At 52.0% G+C, this 15,249-nt stretch overlaps 2 long non-coding RNA genes and 1 other non-coding gene across 5 annotated transcripts in view; 1 reads left to right on the top strand and 2 right to left on the bottom strand.

Moving 5' to 3' along the window:
* Positions 1 to 219: 219 nt before the first annotated feature.
* On the bottom strand, positions 220 to 948 carry LOC128313612 (uncharacterized). 2 transcript variants are annotated; one of them, XR_008294557.1, is made up of 3 exons: positions 934 to 948; positions 752 to 844; positions 220 to 398 (listed from the first exon to the last, which is right to left on the bottom strand). It is a non-coding gene; the product is annotated as an uncharacterized LOC128313612 (long non-coding RNA). The 2 variants fall into 2 exon arrangements; XR_008294556.1 differs by lacking the exon at positions 934 to 948 and having other exon boundaries at positions 752 to 926.
* A 69-nt stretch (positions 949 to 1,017) lies between these two features.
* Positions 1,018 to 8,784, bottom strand: LOC106966519 (uncharacterized). Its single transcript, XR_008294555.1, has 3 exons — positions 8,534 to 8,784; positions 1,895 to 2,043; positions 1,018 to 1,433 (listed from the first exon to the last, which is right to left on the bottom strand). It is a non-coding gene; the product is annotated as an uncharacterized LOC106966519 (transcript).
* Positions 8,770 to 15,249, top strand: part of LOC128313614 (uncharacterized) — a 76,998-nt gene continuing 70,518 nt past the window's right edge. The window contains exon 1 of one of the 2 annotated variants that reach the window (XR_008294560.1): positions 8,770 to 9,046. This is a non-coding gene — a long non-coding RNA (uncharacterized LOC128313614). The remainder of the gene's footprint in view (positions 9,047 to 15,249) is intronic. The other variant, XR_008294559.1, reaches the window with a different exon arrangement.

The raw sequence follows: 15,249 nt of genomic DNA, 5'->3' as shown, positions 1-15,249 counted from the left end.
TGGGCTCCAGGGGCGGTCACCATGGAAGCCACTGATAAAGACAGAGTGCCATCAGCTGTGCGGGTATGTAAGGGACAGAGGCTTCCACAGTGCCAGGTTCTTGCGGGACTCAGGCCGGGTAATACTCAGACCCTTTGCTCTCCACGTCACTTCATTTGGGGGCAGGACGGAGGAAGCAGGGGCTGACGCAGTTTAGCCAAGCTCAGAATATCGATACCCTTCTGTTTGTTTTGCCAAAATTTGCACATTTTATTGGAAAAGTTTTAATGACATTCCAGACTGTTTGCCACGAGAAGCGTAAAGGCACTACAGCACAAACACGGTCTGTAAAGTTAAAATACGCAACACAAGCTAATGTCTCCATGTGGACGGAGTCACATCATCTCTTTACTTTCCATCTGAAAGAGAACAAAACAACAACTTATTTTTTTAGGTCCATCTTGACTAACCCGGAGCAGCTGATCATATAAAAGATCTGTATTTCAGAAACAGCTATAAAACGCCAACTGTGTGATCCGCTCTGTGCTGGAATAAATTGCACTGATAATCCGGAGCTCAAGAAAGCTCCAATCCAGACTCTCGATCACCCTGCCTAGTCTAAGCCGTGTGCCAGGAGTACATAACTCAGAGTACAGAATTTGAACCGCTCAGTTAGTACCTGTACTGCACCGACTTTTCCGTGCTCACCCGACAAGAACCGCCACACCCAGGACAAGGCAAGTGAATCTGTGCACGCCACTCGGACCAGTACCTGAGTCGCTGAGCTAGCCAACTGGAAGACGACGTATTCAGGGCTCCCGACGGCTTGGATGGCTCGGAATCAGAGGCTCTGGCAGCTGCACACCTACACAGAAAGGTTGGACCAGCAGTCACGACCCCTCCGTCGGCTTACCCGGAGAGCCACGTGCTCGGTTAGGGAGCCAGGACACTCACCCGTCAACCCGGCTCGGGCACAGACAATGCGAGAAATAAGCAGAAACTAAAAGACGGTTACCCTTCCGCTTTCCTTCAACAGCAGGTTTAGGGAGATGTTTCTACTGACTTGAGGAAGGTGCTCTTGGTTACACTACTAGCGAGTGGGTTGAATCGTGTCCCCACAGAAAGATAGGCCGATGCGTCTTAAACGGGACCTCAGAACGTGATGTTTGGAAGTAAGGTCATCGGAGATGTAATCAGCGGAGATGCGCTCAGAGTGGAAAAGGTTGGGATCCTAATCCAACATGACTGTGTCCTCATCAAAAGAAGACGCCTCGGGGCGCCTGGGTGGCTCCGTCGGTGGAGCGTCCGACTTCGGCTCAGGTCATGATCTCGCGGTCCGTGAGTTCGAGCCCCATGTCGGGCTGTGTGATGACAGCTCGGATCCTGGAGCCTGCTTCAGATTCTGTGTCTCCCTCTCTCTCTCTGCCCCTCCCACGCTCACGCTCTGTCTCTCTCTCTGTCAAAAATAAAAAATATTAAAAAAAATTTTAGAAAAAAAAAAAGACGACGCCTGGACAGCGACACACGAGGAAAACCCGTGTGACAGAGAGGTTGGGGAGAGGCAGCCTGCAAACCACCCACAGTGGGGGGAGTGGCCCGGAGTGGCATCTCCCCAGAACCTCGGGGAGGAACCCGCCACACCCCCATCTTGGCCTCCAGCCTCCAGAGCAGGGAGACGATGAACTTCTGTGGCATAAGCAGCCCAGGCCGTGGTACTTTGCTCTGGCGGCCACAAGAAAACAACACAACTAGAATCCAACTTTAATTTAGATTATATTCATCCAAGTCTCTACAACAAATATTTCACGTCAACAACTTAGTTCAGCGCAACGCTCAAAGGTACCCTATCCCCACCGTGAGGGTTCCGGGTCCGTGTACGTGGGCCAGCACATCCCAGCTCAGCCGCTCTGCTCACCCGGCTACACTGACAGCAAGGTTCCCGCGTGGGCAGCTGTGATCCAGAGGGTGTCTACGCTGAATACGGAAACTGCCGCGGCCCTGGTCACAAATCACCTGCAGCATCTCCTTCCTGCACCCCTCTTTTGAGCGCCGGCATATAAAAATCTGAGAAAGCAAGGGCTGCTTTAACGTTTCTTTTTTTTTTATTGTTTTAAGTAATCTTTCCACCCAACATGGGCTTGAACTCATAACCCTGCTGTCAAGAGTCACATGTCCCACCGACGGAACCAACTGGGCATTTCAATTGCTTCCATAAGCAATTATTTAACAAACACCCAATAAGACTGCCAGCATTTAAACTAGAATCAGTTCTTAGCTACAAGAAATAAAAACGCCAAGACTTTACACAAACATCTTACTGTCGGGCAAACACGGATACTAACTAAAAGGTTTTAGCAAGTAATAGAAAGCAGTGCGTTAAGTTGGTCTTCACACGAGGCACCTGGACGTGTCCTCAGCAAAAACCCTTCAGACCTAGGAGAGTTCGGAGTGGGGACTGGGGATGGAGGGAAGGAGGCCAAGCCCATGGCATGGCGCACAGTCCCACCGAGGGGAGCTGACTCGGGAGGCTCTGGGGACATTCCAGGGAGCTGAAGATCTATAGCCCCTATTCCCATTGGTTACTGAAGGGTTTTTTTGTTTTCTTTTAACGGGAGGGAGTGGTATACACTCCCAGGCACCGCTGGCGCTGTGAGCTAAGGCTGGCAGCCAAGAGATGCTCACTTAGTGGCCTAAGGGCAGCCTTCCGGCAAGGACGGGCAGCTGTGGACTGCCTCAAGTCACCTGAGCATGCGCACCCAGTGCAGGGAGCAGAGGGCCTGCTTCAGGGGAGCAAAGGAGGGCATGCCCGCCCTGGGGTGGGCTTGGGTCATGAATCTGCGGTGAGCCAAGAAAGAGGAGGGCCTTGTCAGTGCGGGGGGGGGGGGGGGGGGGAAGCAGAGCGAGGGGAGCTGTGGTCTTGTATAGACGCAGGGAGGTTTTAGTAGAGCTCCCAGAGGGCCTGAAGGGAAAAGCACACCACCATATGGCCAGAGCAGTGGGAACAAATCGGGGTTGTGGGGAGACTGGGGTCGGCTGGTCAAGAAAGGGTTTTGTGTGCTGGGCTGTTCTCTCGTGCTGGAGGCCGAGAGCAGCAAGTAAGGGGTTAATAGGCTTTCTGCTTACTTCCTGCAATCACTGCGTGTGGAGCATAAGCAGGGCGTCTCCGAAACACAACCCGAGTAACCTGGGAGGGCCTTCGGGAAGAGCGAGCTGCGGAGCTGGCCCAGACCAGCCCCCGGAAGGCCCGAGAGGCTCTGAGAAAGTGCGGTCCAAGAGGAAAGGGCACGTAGACACACGTGTTCTACTGAAGGCAAGGTCAGTTTGAGTCTCCTTGAAACGACAGGAAACAGATTTTTTGGAAAGGGATAAATCCACAAGATCGAGAGAAAAAAGAGTTACGAGATTTTAGAGAAAAAAGCACCCGAGAACAATGAACTTGGCAAAGTGAGAAAGCCAAATTGTGAGCTGGTGGGGAAAGTCAAGAAGCACCCCTCTTCATGAAACAAAACCCTCAAAGGTTCAGACATCAGCAGTGCCGGCAGGTGAGGGTGACGTGGGACCACAATGGGAGAAGGCGAGAATCAGACCTCCACCCAACGCTGGCACAAGACGGATGCTCCGCAGAGGGTCTCACAGAGGCTCTGGCCTGGGGAGCAATGGGCAGGAGGACCCCCACAAACATGGGAGGGGCACGCAGAAGGCAGCAAGGAGCTTGTGCTCCACGAAGGGGAGAGGCGAGTGCTCTGTCCACCTGGCTCCATGATTCTGGAAGCCAGAGTGTGCTCTCCCCAGGCAGGGAACAGAACAGAACCCCACCTTCTCCAGGGAACCTGATCAGCCTAAGAGAAAGACCCCGAAGTCCTAGGGCTCCAGGGTTTCCTGAGAAAGTGGGCCGGGCAGATGCTCCAGAGCAAAGGCCAGAGTTCACACTGCACCAACTGTGCGAGTGGGCAGCCAGCAGATCGGGCACGGAGGAGGACATTTACTGTGACGCACAGAAAATACCCTGGACACCGATTTCACAGGGAAAGAAAACTTCAGGGGGAAAAAAAGGAGACCGATCCAGAAAGTGCAGCACCTAAGGAACAGAAGGCTAGAGAATATCAAAGAATCCAAACTCCAGTCGGAAGCGCTGGAATTGCCGGTTTGGAAGGGCCCACTGCCTGCCTAGTGCGACAGATGAAGAGGGATCTACACCAGGAACACTCGATTGGAAGCTTCCAAACTCTGGGACGAGGGGGAGATCCTTCAACCACCAGAAGCAAAACTGGCCCCACAAAGGACCGCAGTAGAACAACTACGCAGAATTGTCTACGGCAACAGCGTAAGTGAGGAAATGAACAGGGTAAGTACCCAAATGAAGAATTCGGAGCCTGGCTGCTACCTCATGCGGCTAAGCCAGAGGAAACCAAGAATGAAGATCCGGCGAGGTACACGGCCTCCATTTATTTATCTTCCACAGTCCTTCCCGGGGAGCAGCGGGGGCATGGGCCTCCCCACACATCAGGGAAAAACTAAGAAAAAAAACACGAGACACAGAAAGTAGGGAAACTTGGATCTAGCCTTAAGAGAAATACGGACAGAATCGCTCAGCTGTGTCCTCAGAGAGACGAGCCCCGGAAGGCCTGTGCAGGGACCCCACTCGTCTCCAGGGCGGGGCGGGGGCGGGCAGCCAGACAGGTGGCAGCGTAGCAATGGGGCCGGTAGCCCATGCTCAGCCTACACTGTGCCAAACCAGCTAACGATGCCCACGACTACAAGGGAATAAGACAAACCCGAGACACAGCAGCGCACACACCTGGAGAAAAGGACGGACCCCAAGCGACCAAGACTGGTGAGGAGAATGGGGCCTGCTATTTTCACTGGCATGATTTACTCCAAGTGAACAAACGTACAACTCTCACGAAGAACACTGCAAGGTCAAATTGTATATATCCTTTTACGTTTCACTAGGAGCAGCTAATAAAAGCGCACCTTAACCAAACGGTCCTAGAAACCACATTACCTCTTCACTTTGGGAGAAAAAGTATGAAATTCCTATAGAAGCAGCAGATCCTAGCAGAGACTCTCATATTTAGAAAATACGTTCCCGCATCTGTAAAAGCCCATGCCATCCACTACTCGGGGAAAGCACTGACGTCACTAAGGTTTCATCTGTAAGCAGACGATTAGGACTACGGATCATAGTTAGATAATGGACCTTTCCCCCCTACGGAAAAAAAATCCCCATTCACAGAGTGGACAGAATTTGTCCTCACCTTCTCTTTCTTCCGAGGATGACAGCTACACTCTCAATCAATGTGCTCACCAACCACCACATCTGGGATCTCTCCCTTTTTTACCGGTACTGGTTTGTTACAAAGTGGGCACACTGGGGCCCGAACGTCCCAAAAATAATGATATAAAATCATATTCCAGATTCAGACAAAACTCACAAAAGGAAAAGGTATAGTGCATTGAAAATCAAATAGAGGACAAGCACGGATGTTCCGACTGTTCATTAGAAGACGGCGTTGTTACCACTGAGGATGAATAGTAAGGCTTCCGTACAGATTCAGGACAGGAAGTGGAATCCAGTAGAATTTAAACCTAACAGACTGTTAACCAGCTGTGGACACGACCCTGAGACGGTGAAAGGCAGCCAAAGAAAAGCTGGTGAAACGGATCTGGTCTCAGGGCAGCAGGGCCGTTCATCCAGCACCGCCCTGGCAGGTGGGGAGCCAGCCCGGACACCTCCGGAACAGAGAGAACGGAAGAGAACACTACCGTGAACAGCCTCCGGCTCCCTTCAACTGCCAACAGCCCGCCTGATCCTTTTGTGGCTTTCACCCGCAGGGAGATGCACGCGGCTGACTGGAGAGCACACAGCTAGGCTGAGCTCTCAGGTTCATTAACAGCCACCCAAGCAGACGGCGGGGGAGGGGCTCTATAGGGAAGAACCAAGCGCCCAGCAGATGCGCGCCCAGCAGTTAAAAACCTCAGAGCCAGGGCAGGAGCTAAGGAAACTAAGCTCAGCAAGAAAACGGACGGACATGACAACTGACATCCAAACGTGTCATCACAGAGTGAGGAGGCCTGCCGTCTGGGTCAAGCCGCAGGGTCGCCAGGAACACTCCCTCAGTTGACAACTCTGTGCCAAATAAGGCATTACTACTGATGTCTAGCCAGACTCTCCCTATCTAGGGACGTGGGGAGGTCAAGCCAACAAATCAACTGCATAGTTTGGCCTAGTCATCGGGGCCTGGTAAATAGAAGTCACCCTCCCCCGCCCCCCCAATGACCTAGAAAACACTGGAAGGTCAGACCCCAGCCAACACTAATGAAAGCATGTAATAATGCTCATAAGTCATTCACCTTTCTAACTGCCACCTCAAGGAAGCAACACTCGGGCTATAGAGTTCACTAAAATAACCTCTGAATCAGGCACCTGAGCAGCTCAAGCGGGGGCACCTGATGGGTTCGAGCTCCGCACCGGGCTCTGCACTGACAGCGTAGAGCATGCTTGGGATTGTCTCTCTCTCTCTCTCTGCGCCCTTCCCCTGCTCATGCTCTCTCAAAATAAATAAACTTAAAAAAAAAAAACCTAAACCTCAGAACCACCAGAAACATAACAAATACAGGTCAAGAGCCACCTGCAAAGCCAATAACAAGGTGTCACTCCTTCGGACTCATGCACGTGGGTCTTCTTAGAGTCCTCGTCTTCCTGTTTCTACAATATACTATTTGCCACTCAACAGCGGCCGTGAAGTCACCCAAATAAACTAGCATTTTTAATGGCTTCCAGATTAGGTTCTTTGTCAGATATTAACCATTTCTGGTGCTTCACAAAGACACCACTATGTTCTTCCTCAGCATGATGAATCAAAGGAAGTGAATATTTTCACACGCGAAATAAACTTTCAAGGTTTGGATACAACAATTTGACTTCAAGAGCCCCTGAAAATAAAATCTGTTGCTTTAGAGCTGTGCCATCCAGACATTCTTGTGATGGTGGAAACATGCCGTATCTGCACCACCCATGGCCACACATGGTGGCCGAACACCTGGAATATGGCTAGTCTGATGGCGAAACCAGATTTTAAGTCTTACTTCATCCGAATGAGATTATTAGTTCTATGTGGCAAATGGCTACTATTCGGACAGCATAGCTTTAGACAACAAAAGCTAGAATCTTTGAAATAAAATACGATCGGTTACCTTCTCGAATGCAAATGAACATTTATGTGCAGCACAAGTAAAATGGTCTTTATGGAAATCTTGTTTACACGCATCGCATTGTAAGAGAAGAAAATCTAAAAACAAACAAAAAACAAACACCAAAAAAACAATGAAGTGTTCTAGAGATTAGGATGAAAAAATTATAGATCACGTTAAACAGGTATTTACGTATGGTCAGTTCTTTATGCCTATCAAATACATCTCCACAGGTGTACCACAGGTGAGAAAAAAATTGGGGACCATGACTTTCACAATGACAGCGGTTCTGAAGAACCTAACCTGTGAAGCTGTCTTTTCAAAAGAACCCCATCCCGTGTAGTCCCACAAATATTTAAGCAGCACACCTGTATCCACCTGGCCTTGGCCCTGGTTCCTGGCCTTCAGAAGAGGCTACGTAGCAACGGTGACCAGAACCTGGACCTCAGGCCGGCCTCCCAACACTGAAGAGCTAATTAGAAAAACGGCCAGGGGCGCCTAGTGGCTCAGTCGGTTGAGTGTGGCCAGATTTTCAGTCACCAGCGTTCCTTAACTTCCAGCTGATGAAAATGAACAGACTTGCTCTGTAGGAAGCCTTCGGTGTGCAAGTGACCCCCGGCCCCTGTAGGGGACTAAAGCGTCACAAATTCTTGCCGAGACACGAGGCGTTTCGGTACAAGCACTGGCTCATTCAGAATCACCCCTGTCGTGAGAGCGATGGCTTCTTGGTCCTTCAAATCCCTACTCGAGAAAGCTCCCCCAGAATTCAGGTGTGCATTAAACCACTTGGACTCGCAGCGACAGGCGTTTCCCATATTCAATTCCCACAACTGCCCGCAACGAGTTGGGGCACAGTTTCATCCGCTGAGTATACTTGTTGACGTAAGCCAAGTGTCGCCGGGTGCTAAGTCCCATTAGCTCGCGCCGCTACCCTGGAGAGACTCAGCGCTGCCCCTGCTGAGCCCCTCAACTCCCTCCCGCGGAGAGCTGACTCAGGACTGGCTCCCCGACGACAACAACCCGGGGGTGATGAGGGAGGAGGACAAGCCGTTCACCCCCGGTGGAAAACGGGCCGACAAGCGAAGCTACCGCCCCGGAGGGGAAACTTCGGTCCGCACCGCGCCTCCCGAGGCCCCTTGCACGGCCCGGCCGCCGCAGAAGCCGGGTCCCCCAGGGGCTTTTCCGCACCTCCCCGTCTGCCCCCTCCCTGCCGGGGCGGGGCCGCCGCGCGGGCCCGTCCCCTTCCCCACGCCCCCGGGGCGGGAACGCGGCAGCCCCTGCCCCGGCGCGGGCCCACTCCCGGCAGCTCGGCGGCACGGGAAACCCTTCCCCGGGGGATGCCCCCGGCCCGGCGCCGCACCTGGCTCTCGATCGGGACCCGGGCGGCCGCGGAGGCGACCGGAAGGCGGCGCAGACGGGAAGCCGGCTCCCCCCTTCCGACAGTCAGCCGCGGGGGACGAGACCAAAGGGGAGGCTGAGGAAAAGGGGCTCCGGGGCGCGGCAGGGAGCCGACCGGCCCGCGGGAGAGCGAGGCGTCTCGCGGCGCCAGCGCCCCCGCCATTCATCCGCCGCCGCGGCTTCGGAGAGCGCCCGGCGCGCCCCGATGACGTCAGCGGCCGGCCCCTCCCGCCCCCGTCGGCCCGCCCACTCCTCGCTCCTCCTCCCCCTTCTGGAACAGTCCTGCCGCTTCCCCCGCCCGCTCGGTCGCCGAGAGCCGGCTGCGCGCAGGCGCACTGGGCCGGCCGCGCGGCGCGGCGCGGGAAAGCTGTGTCGGGGCGGCCGAGGCCGCGGCGCCGGGGCTGAGTGGAGGCCGGCGTCGCGCGGGGCCGCGCACGGAGGGCCCGAGTCCGCGCCGCAGAGGGGCCGCCGCGAGGTACGGAGCCGGCTCGGCCGGGGCGGGGGCTTCCCCAGCGGGAGAGAAGGGTCCGGCCCCGGGGAGACGACGCCCGGCGCGGCCTCGGGGGCTCCGCCGGTGCCGCCGCGTCCGCGCGCTTGTGGCCTGTCCTGCCCCCTCACCGCGTCCGCGTGCTTGTCCCCGGCCCGGTCCCCTCACCGCGCCCCCGCACTTGTCTCCTTACTTGTGCCCTCAACGTGTCGCCTTTTCCTCACCCCTTTCCTCTCCCTGTATCACTTTGTTCCGCTGCCACATCCCCTGACTTGTCCCCTTACCGGATCCCCTTTCCACGTCCCGGTACTTGTCCCCTTCTTGCATCCCCGTGTCCCCGGCCGTGTCACCTCCCTGGGCCTCTCACCATGTCATCTTACTTGTCCCGCCTCGCCATGGCCCCGTACTCCGTCGCCTCCCTTGCTCAGCCCCCCCGCCCCCCGCAAACGAGCCGCGGTTGGTGTTCTCTCTGGGGCGCGTGGTTGTGTGAGGTCCCAGCACACTGGCTCCGCGGGTGCTGTCGGGCCGCGGGGTTCACCGCCCCGGGGCCTGTGGTCACAGCCAGCCGTCGGTCCCTAACCTTGTTTTACGTGTGTTTCTGTTTGAAGACAACTTGCGTTGACGTGTCGTTGGTTCGTTCGCGTTGAGGTCACGGCCCGCCGCGCCGTGACTCGTGCCCGAAGCCGGGCCCGTTCGCCGCTGATCTCCGTGCGGTGCGTCGCGGCCTCCTGTGCTTAGGAAACTGGACGGCGCGCGGGCTCCCGCCTGGGGCCGCTTTAGACGGCAAGATTCCCGCCAGAGAGCACAAAAATGGGATGACCGTGACCCTGGATAGGCTGCGGAGTGGACACTTAACTGTATCAGAGGGGAAACACGAAAGAAGGCGGGTGTCGTCCTGTGTGACCCTGGCAGGGAAGTGCGTTCCTCGAGCAGCTCGAGTTGTTCGCCATCTGCACACGTTTGCGAACAGCTGCCCCAGTCCCGCAAGCGTTGCTTTTGCAGTTGCAAATAAACGTCTCACATGGGCACCTTCGCACGCGTGGGATCCGCACATGAGAGCCTCGGGTGTGTGTGTATCTGTACGTGCACATACCCATTTTTTTAGTCTTTTTCTGAGCCATTTGCGAGTATGCCGAGTATGACCGGGGTGCCCCGTCACCCCCCACAATTTGTGTGCGTGTGCCCGAAAGCAGACGTTCCCACATCACCATTCCGTGGCCGTCCACATGAGGAAGTCAGTATCAAGACGGCATTAAGGTCCAACCCACAGCCTCCATTTGGATTTTGCCAACTGTGTCCACCTCTCTTTTTCTTTCCTGCTCCAGGGTCCCATCCACGATCACATGTGCAGTCTCGTCCCTGCTGGGACGGGCCCTCCGTCCTTTCTGTCCCTGACAGTTTTTATTAAAGGCCACAGGTTTTTCTTACATGTGAGATGACTGCGACGACTCGGGGTCCATGGATGTTTCCTCGGGACCAGATTCGGGTCATGTTTTTTAGTAGCAATGCTGCAGGAATGGTGCCGTGCTGCAACCCACCCTACCGTGGGTGATACTCACCTCGATTACCTAGTCATGTGGATGGCTGCTAGGTTTCTCCTTTTTGTCACTGGTAAATTGGTTAGTATCTTGTAGGGAGTTACTCTGAGATGCCACCATTATTCTTCATCAGCCTTTGCCCGGCAACCTTTAGCTGCGTCAGTGACTTGTGCCTCGATCACTATGATCGTTGTCAGGTAGCGCTTTTTACTTTTTTTAAAGTAAGCTCTACGCTCTTATGTAGGCCTTGAACTCACGACCCCGAGATCAAGAGTCACATGCTCTACCGACTGAGCCAGCCAGGTGCCGTCCAGATAGTGCTTTTTAAAATTTCCATCATTCCATGGGGTGCCTGGGTGGTGCAGTTGGTTAAGCGTCTGACTGCAGCCAGGTCACGGTCTCGCGGTCCGGTCCGTGAGTTCGAGCCCCGCGTTGGGCTCTGGGCTGATGGCTCAGAGCCTGGAGCCTGTTTCCGATTCTGTGTCTCCCTCTCTCTCTGCCCCTCCCCCGTTCATGCTCTGTCTCTCTCTGTCCCAAAAATAAATAAACGTTGAAAAAAAAATTAAAAAAAATAAAATTTCCATCATTCCTTTTACGTTTGTTATTTGGCATTCTATAAGGGAGGTATTTCCCTTTCGTTTGTTTTTTTAATCCATTTATTTGTATCAGTGTATACTTGTGGATTTCTCTTTTATTCAGTGTGTCATGTTCTGTTGCTGTCGTTTTTTTAAGTTTACTTATTTTTGGGAGAGAGCACGCATGGGAGGGGCGGAGAAAGGGAGAGAGAGAATACCAACGTGATGTCAGCACAGATCCCGACCTGGGGCTCGAACTCACAAACCGTGAGATGACCTGAGCCCAAACCAACAGTCACTTAACTGACTGAGCCACCCAGGTGCCCCTGTTGCTGTTATTTACTTTGATGGCCAGAGAGCCCCGTGCAGCTGGCTCTTCAGTCCTTTTGATGTGTCCCTTCCTTGCTCCCTTCCTTGACTTTTGGTACAAGATGCCCCAGGCTCATTTTTTTACTCTTCCTGCTGCAGTGCTGGAATCCACCATTTCTCCAAGGAGCATTGTCCCTTTTTAGCGGAGGATGGTATTTAGAAATCAAGATTTGAGTGTGTGGTGTGCCTATTGCTACAAGGGTGTCGTTGCTTCTAGGCCTTCTCAGCAGACACGGGCCAGGAAATGTATGCATATTTGCTCACATATACCTACACGTCATAACCATCTGTACTCGTGTGTGTATTTTTTAGGAAAACATCCGTATTCTTACCTTCAGTTCCAATCCAACACCTCAAGATTTTTCGAATTTTCTTTTTGTGTTTGTAAATGACTCCTCCAGCAATAAAAAACCTGGGTTTCGTTATTCTATTTTCTTTTTTTTTTTTTTTTTTTACTTTTTTAATGTTTATTTTTTCAGAGAGAGACAGAGTGGGAGTGGGGCAGGGGCAGAGAGAGAGGGAGACACAGAATCCCAAGCAGGCTCCAGGCTCTCAGCTGTCAGCACAGAGCCCGACACGGGGCTCGAACTCAAGAACCGTGAGATCATGACCTGAGCCAAAGCCAGATGCTCAACTGACTGAGCCACCCAGGTGCCCCACATTATTCTATTTTCTTATTTTTTGGTCTATTTATTTGCCTGATGTAACAGAGCACTCTGGCTGTCACCTCACCTACTTTGCACAGACTCCTTCAGCACCTTAAACAATCGTAGGCACGTCCTCCACGAACTCCTCTCGCTCCTCCCTTCTTCCAGTTGGTCAAAATCCAGTGCCAATCAAACCCTTCAGTTTTCTTCCACAAGTTTTCTATAAGAGAGGACAATTTACTAAGGAAGCATAAATACAAGCTTTTAAAATTGTTGTTATTCGTGGGTCAAAAATATATACACATTATTAATCAGGAAAGTGGGTTAGATATTGCCCTTTCCCGTAAATTTTATCTCACATGTTGAAATGAAAAGTCTTTTTTTTTTTTTAAGTTTATTTTGAGAGAGTGCATGCGAGAATGGAGGAGGGGCAGAGAGAGAATCCCAAGCAGGCTCTAGCACTGTGAGTGCAGAGCCCAGTGTGGAGCACGAACTCACAAACCCTAGGATCGTGACCTGAGCCAAAATTGAGTCAGATGCTTAACTGAGCCACTCGGGTGCCCCAAAATGTCTTTAGATGCGTGTATTCCAAGATTATCTGAGTCTTGCTAGAACCAATTGTAACGCACTAAAACGTAAAGTTTTATGTTATATTTACGTTGACTACTGAGTTTTAGAGCAGAAATCAAATTCTTGCGTGGAATCAAACATGCCATGCTACAGATTCATAATTTTGCACTTGGTAGGATATTTCTTATTGCTGCTCTTGCAAATTACTGCAAGTTAAGTGGCCTAAAACAACACAAATTTTATGGTTCTGGAGGTCAGAAGTCAAAAATGCGTCTCACAGGCCTAAAATTAAGGTGTCAGAAGGGCACTGTTCCTTCTGGGGGCTGTAGGACGGACCTTCCAGGCCTTTTCCAGCTTCTGAAGGTTGCCCACATTCTCTGGCCAATCACATCACCTCAGCCTCTACCTCCATTGCCACGTCTCCTCGTCTGACTCTCATTCTCCCTCTTTCACGTAAAAGGATTGCATTGAGCCTGCCCGTGCCATTCAGGATCCTTAGCATGAGCACATCCACAAAGTCTCTTTTGTCATGTGAAATAACAGATTCGTGGTTCCAGGGAATGGGACATGGACATGGGAGTGGAAGGAACATTATTCTGCTACCACAGGTAGTGACCACACTGCCGTTAGGAAAAGCAAGATTCTTGACAAATCGTGGGAATCTACTCCCGAAGCCAAGAGCACACTGTATACGTTGTATGCTAGCTAACTTGACAAAAATTATATTTAAAAAGAAAAAAAAGGAAAGGGGCGCCTGGGTGGCGCAGTCGGTTAAGCGTCCGACTTCAACCAGGTCACGATCTCGCAGTCCGTGAGTTCAAGCCCCGCGTCGGGCTCTGGGCTGATGGCTCAGAGCCTGGAGCCTGTTTCCGATTCTGTGTCTCCCTCTCTCTCTGCCCCTCCCCTGTTCATGCTCTGTCTCTCTCTGTCCCAAAAATAAATAAACGTTGAAAAAAAAAATTTTAAAAACTTTAAAAATAAATAAATAAATAAATAAAAAAGGAAAGGCATTCTTCAAAATAAAAGTAAGATGTTAAAATTTCTCAGTGTTATACTTTTATCTCCTTTTTTGAATTGTAAAAAAGCATTTAATGAAAAATATTGAAAAATTATGAATAAATGTTTTCGAAACAACTAGATTCACAAATGAGTTTCTTACCAAAGAAGAGAAATGTAATTGGTTGGACACCACTGTCTCCCATTCCCAGATACAGATACACACAAGCATACGTGTGTGCACATACGTGTATGGGCATTTGCATGCTCTCAGAAAGAATTCACCCACAGCACGAGCTGGCACGTGGGGAGTGTCAGGGAAAGATGTGAAGGTAGACGACCCAGGAGCGCACTAGATGTACCTCTGCTGTTCTTTTTGGTCCTGATCTGGCTCAGACCACACCAAATTGCTGTGGGAACAAAAGATTATCAGGTCAGATTTTTTTGACGTGCAGCTTTGCCATTCATTGACTGACGTCCGCATGGATACAAAGAGTTGCCACCACGCAGAAGTCAAGTGACCTCCTACCTCTAAGCTTCTTACCACATCAAGATTGAGGGCTTCCTAAGATGTCCTCTGAGAACTGCCTTGAGGTCACCAGGAAAAGAAGGACCTTGTAATACTCGTGATGCTCCACAGGGAAGGGGAAGCAGACCTCGGAGCCTTGGTTAGGAAACCTCAAGAAGTCTGCTTCAAAGGAAGAGGCTACAGTACACGTCCAGCTATGCGTTTCTCTATCAAGAGATGCCCAACAGCTCACTCTTCTGATCTCAACTTTAACTATAGGGAAACTGAGGCACAGAAGTGTTCGAAACACGATCTCCTGTGGCCACGTTTGAAATTGAATTCTTCCTCTGCCCCCTATATATGCTAGCCAGAGATGAGGGTAGAGAGGCAGGCAGGGACCAGACTGTTCAGACTTTATCTTGAATGCAAAGAGGTATCGTAGAAAACTTTTAAAGATTGGCCTTGAGGAGTAGACAGGGAACAAGATTTATGCGTAGTTCACACAGCCGTACGAAGAATATCCAACATTGTCTGTGTTGTAAAATGGAACTCCACTTTGGAGCCCTGGGCTGCTCTGTGCAGGCCGCTGTTCTCGCTCGTAGGTATAGCCCAGCCCGCAGTGTTCTTGTTTGTCCTCTGTCTGGGTCCAGTTTGTCTCGACCTCATTCACCGTTGGGCTCCAATCTTGGTCATTCTGAGGCGTCTTTCTTCAACTCCTCCCACCTTTCTCCTTCAGTGGCATCTGGGTTTGGGGAAGCTGGATAGAAAACCTCATGGCAGCAGTCTCTGGTGTACATGCAAGCCAGGTCCTCCCTGGCCCCTGCTTGTGGCAGACCACCACCTCTGTTCATGTGCTAGTATTTGCTGCTGCTGGCCTCTGATTGGGAGCTCGTTACGTACAATGCCAGCCTGTCCAGACCCTAGGTTACATCTGTTTCAGTGACCCTCCCGGTGTCCCGTGCCACTGCACAAGGGGCTTTGGGAGTCT

Source organism: Acinonyx jubatus, chromosome E3, assembly GCF_027475565.1.
Source record: "Acinonyx jubatus isolate Ajub_Pintada_27869175 chromosome E3, VMU_Ajub_asm_v1.0, whole genome shotgun sequence".
NCBI classification, from domain to species: Eukaryota; Metazoa; Chordata; class Mammalia; order Carnivora; family Felidae; genus Acinonyx; species Acinonyx jubatus.
The sequence above is the reverse complement of the archived record's forward strand: the minus strand, read 5'-3'. Positions and strand labels throughout refer to the sequence as shown.